We start from the raw sequence: 5,045 nt of genomic DNA, 5'->3' as shown, positions 1-5,045 counted from the left end.
GCAACGCCCCCCCCCCCCCAGGAAGCCCAGGTCAGTGTGAGATTTAAATAAGATGATGTGCTTAACACAGCACCTGGCACATGGTAAATACTCAATGACCATTTGCTATCATTATTGTTTGTATGTTTCCAGTATCTGGGACAGAGTTGGTGCTCAACCAACGTGTGTGGAGAGGGAAGGAGAAGGAAGAGTAACACTCACTGGCTATTCAAGGTTTCCTGATCAAAGTCTGCTAATTCCACTCCCACCTCACGATGTAAATACATTATGGCCATTTGGTTCTGGCACTCAGCTATTTCTGAAATCCCGCCTTCTCCAGGAACCCTTTGCAGTTGAGAGGCCAACAGCTTTGTTCATCCCCACCTGCCTCGCTCTAAAACTCTCACAACTGCCCACTCCCACTTTTCACTGCAATTACCTGCATTTATCCTGATGCCTTCACCCCTGATTGCACTGACCCCAAGGTACATCGTGGGTGTGAACATCTCTGGATATACGTTAGACTACATCTTAGCCCACGTCTCCTTCCTCCCCCAGGTGTACGTGCTTTCTGCATTTTCCGTGCCAGGCAGCCCTTGTTGCCTGATTGTCAGGCAAGGACTGCGTAGAAACGAATGAGAACAGCCAGAGCCTTGCGCAGGGAAATGATTCAGAAGTGTTTCATGATGAAGGAGAGAAGGTGGAAGCAGAAGCTGGGGTGGGGATGGGATTTGTGTATCCACTTACTTTTCACCCCAGCAGGGGCAGAAAGCATGCAGCCTCTTTCCTGTTCATTGGCTACATTCCTCTCAGAGGCCAGAGGGGCAAGTCTGGACAATGCAAGTGAGCTGTGGATGGGACTTAGCCAAGGGGCCTCCAAAGGGAGAGCAGCGGGGCTGACTAGGAGAGACTAGAAAAGGAAGGTGACCACGTATTTCGCAGCACCTTCTTTGTTTCCCCAAGCGGCAAAGTCCTCTTTTCTTCTAAAGACAATACCAAAGCGCAAAAGCTCCCTCCGGAATAGAAGGCCGAGTCTCAGAGCACTTTGCAGACTGGGTGGTCCCTGAGTGTCTAGCCTTCGGTATGAGACTCAGGCTCTGGGGAATTAGTTGTGCACCCACTGTGCACAAAGCCCTGTGCAAGGCGGTGTGAAACCCAGGCGGAACTGGAAGCTTTCAATCACAGGCTCTCCCTGTGGCATAAGAGACACAGCGGAGAAGTGGTGGTGATTGTGGGAGCGTGAAAGAGCAATTGAGCCTACAAGCACCCAAAGGGGACACATTTAGCCAGCTCCATGCCAACTTCCTGCTAGAGATCTACTGGCTTCATTTGACCTTATCCGGGAAAGCACGCTGTGAGGACGGGCATGGGCACGATATGGCTAGGGCCCCTTGCCCAGGAGAAAGTCCATTCATTCACCTGTTTAAGTGCACTGGGTCCAGGACAGCTCCTTAGTTCAGTCTCAGCTCCCCCCTTCCCTCTCCCCACTCAGTAACGGCTCCTGGTCTGTCTCCTCTTTAGGGCTGCGGTCCCCAGCAAAGTTGTCACAGGTGCCCAGTGCAGACGCCCAAGACCCCCCAGAAATGCCTGAAAGCTCCCCACCCTAATTGTGCCTCCCTGGATTGTTCCCTCGGCGAGGCCGGCTCTTGGAGCCGGGCAGCTTGACCTTTGCTAGGAACTCAAGAGCTGCCTGCCGTTTGGAAATGGAATGGAAACAGAGGCCGAAGCCCTGCTGGCGTCTCTCCCTCACCCACCCCCATCATGCGCAAGGAAAAGCTGCAAGAACAGTGACGGGTTAAGCTCCTTATAAGGAAGTGAGCCTCCTCTCTCCTCCCGCACGGCAGTCGTTTGGGGCTTCTATGTTTTAAGGTGCACTGCAGAAACGAGCCCCGCCAGGATTCGCCCAAACCATTCCCCCAGGGGTGGGGGCCCACCAGGAGCCAAGGCAGAAAGGACGGGCGGGGCGGGGAGCGGGAAGGCGACGGAGCGAAGAATTTGAGGGATGAGTCATCAAAAAGAAGCTGGGCGAGAGAGCGGAACTCGTCATCGGCCCCGGGCAGGAGCCGCGCGTTCATTAGACGCGCGCGGTGTCAATCACATCCGCTCCGCAAATGCGCTGCAAGCCTGCGGGGGCCTCCCCGACCGGAAAACGGGTCTCGGTGGGCGGTCGAACGGCCTCGAAATCGGAAAAGACCGAGCGCCGGCAGCCGTTGGAGGAGTCGGCTGCGGCCCAGGCAGGCTTCTAGGAAAGATGGCGTTTGCCATCAAGGTCACATGGCCACCTTAGGGGACTAAAGGGAACACCAGCTGAGAAGAACAGGCTCGCCGCCGGAGGACTCAGATTTTACGAAGCAGTTGCAAATGCAGATTTTTCCCCCTAGGAGACTCCGAGGCACACTCGTGTTGGTCGGAACACAAGTCCTAAAATACAACATCAAAATAAGATGGGAAGGGGTGGAGTTTCCCTGGGGCTCTCCTCTCTCTAGGAGCAGGAAGGGGGGGGGGGGCCAGGGGGCCGGGGTAACTGCAGAACTGGAAGGCAGCACCTGTGCTGTCCCCTGGGACGGCTAATCTCACCGGATCTATGTTGGGCTAAAGGCTGAGCAGCGTGGGCTAAGCTCTGACTTCTCACCTGTTTTTTTTAAGGTTGCCTTGTACATTGCACCAGGAAAGTTCACCTACAGTTTGGCTTTAGTTGATTCAGGAGAGGATAAGAAATGCGAGCTAACCCATAAACTCATCTCTTTGTGTGTTCTTTGTTCATATTTCTTCTCCCTTAGTCTCCGAGCGGCTGTTACTTTGTAAAGATTGCAACCCTGTTGCACGTACACGACAGGACAAAAAGGGATTTGTTAACTTCTGGGCCTGTCCAGATAGGGGGCCACCACTGCTGTCACCCTGTATTGTAGAGACCCGGGAAGAGCTGGGGCATATAAAAGTAGTGACCCAAGAATGGGATCATTCCAGTCTGATTCCTTCCCTTTGCGCTGAGGCCCACGATCCTTCACACTCCCACCCACAATCCAAACTCCAAACTGAGAGCTGGCCCACGGGTTCATCAGCAACTCAGAGGAGCCTGAAAAGGCAATGCTCCGGGAGGGTAGCACACAACAGAAAATCAGACTACAGGGACACCTGAGAATGGATTGGCTTTTTCATTAGCTCCCTCTTGTCCTTGCCCAGCTCTGGCCATCCCAACTGAAGCCGCCCCCTCGGTCTACCCTCTGCTGTCGCCACATTGTGAGGCATCATCAAACCAATCCGGTTTCAGTTTTATTGATGGCTTTGACTCTATTCAAGAATGGGGTTTGAGGGGGAAAGGGGCCACCATCTATTCTGTTATCTGAGGCCCTGATTCTCCCCTCCCTCTGGTTTCAGGAGGGCTGTAGGAAGCCTAAGTGTAGCCTCGGGGAGTGGATTTCTTTTGGAGGAGCTTCGGCTCAGTCATTCTAGAACAGCAGAGCCCTCTGGGTGGGGGGAACAACAGGCAAACCTGAGCGTATGGAGGAACCCAACCGTTTTACTGTGACTCCCTTGGCCACCCTAAGGACACACAACAATTTCTCGCGGTCAGGTCTGAAAGAGCTGAAAGAGAGTTTCAGAAGAGTTACGGATATTCAAGCCACCATGAGTGTGTGTGTGAGTGGGCAGTGGGTGGAGGGAGTGGGGATATGGCAAAATACACATTCCCAGGGCAACTTTGAGGACAAGAGCAAATTTGGTAGCAGAGGAAAGGACGGCCATGAGGCCTGGAGTAGCACTTTCCCTTTCTCCCTCTTCTTTTCCCTTACCCAGACCCCCCGAGTGCCCCCAATGGCTGGTTCTATCCTAAGGGAAGGAAGCTAGCCCTAGCCCTAGATGCCAGGGGGCAGTACAGTGCTCTCAATTTAGGAAGGAAGCTGCTACAGCAGAGTGCTATATTCTGTCTCTGACACCAGGTGGCGCCAAATTATAACCATAACTCTGAAGACACCGTCAGGAAATGGACCTTGAGAGCCCTTGAACTATTTTCCTCTCACGCCCTGCTCCCCACGTGGAATCGAAGAAGCAGCAGCCTTTCGGATATGGTGGCTAGCTATGCTTCAGTGAAAACGCTCGAGTCTTTAAGCTAGAGCCACTTCCAGGTAAAGATTCCTAGGATTTAGATGTGGCCTTGGTCTCTGCCCTTCCTGGAAACCTGTCTCAGCAGCAGATAAGGAAAAAGGTGATTTTCCTGGAATCTTTCCAGATGCCTCCACCCTTCTGCACAAGAGTTGTTTTTCTCCAATGAAGTTAGCTGAAGAATAACAGACATTAGATCTAGAAGGCTCTGCTCAAATGCTGGTTCCCCCGCAGAAGGGCTACATGCTCTGTCGTGGGGCCCTTGGGAGTGACCATGTCTATCGAAGTTGCCATGTTACCCACCAGACCAGCCTCATCGCCTCTTACAGGCAAACAGGACTGCTTCCAGCACCTCAAACACACCCCATCAATTCCCACTTCTAGGCTCCTCCACCTAAAATGCTGTCCTCTCTCAGCCGTTCCTGTTTGTTGGATCCATCCCACTTATTGAGGTGCAGAGAGACCTCCAAGAAGCCTTCCTTGATTTCCTCCAGTTGGAAGGGACCTCCCGCTCTGCTAAGCCACCGTAACAACTTGTGCCATTTGCCCTATTCTTCTACTTTATATTATAGATATCTGTGAACATGTCCCCCCTACAAAATCGTGAGCTCCCCCAGGGTAAGGACTGTATCTTGTCTTTTTTTTTAAACCCTGTACTGACAAACACGGTAGGCACTCAATAAATAATAATAATAATAATAATAATAATAATAATAATAATAATAGTGTCTTACATTCATATGGTGCTTACAAGTTACAAAGCAGATTTACATCCATTTTCCCATTTAATTCTCACAACGGCCCTGTGAGGTAGGTGTTACCATCCTTATTTTACAGATGAGCAAACAGACTCAAGGAAGTTAAACAACTTTCCCGAGGTCATACAGCTAGGCAGAGGCAGAGATGGGTCGGAATGCAAGTTTTCTTTTTTCTTAAGATTTTATTTATTTGTCAGAGAGAGAGAG

At 51.6% G+C, this 5,045-nt stretch overlaps 1 long non-coding RNA gene across 1 annotated transcript in view; it reads left to right on the top strand.

The window, feature by feature from the left end:
• LOC121102878 overlaps positions 1-2,710 on the top strand; it is a 14,144-nt gene extending 11,434 nt beyond the window's left edge. The window contains exon 2 of the long non-coding RNA XR_005834982.1: positions 1,501-2,710. This is a non-coding gene — a long non-coding RNA (uncharacterized LOC121102878). The remainder of the gene's footprint in view (positions 1-1,500) is intronic.
• The last annotated feature ends 2,335 nt before the right edge of the window (positions 2,711-5,045 follow it).

This window comes from Ursus maritimus (genome assembly GCF_017311325.1).
Source record: "Ursus maritimus isolate PB19 chromosome X unlocalized genomic scaffold, ASM1731132v1 scaffold_X1, whole genome shotgun sequence".
Classification (NCBI taxonomy): domain Eukaryota; kingdom Metazoa; phylum Chordata; class Mammalia; order Carnivora; family Ursidae; genus Ursus; species Ursus maritimus.
This window is presented reverse-complemented; position numbering and strand designations above follow the sequence as displayed.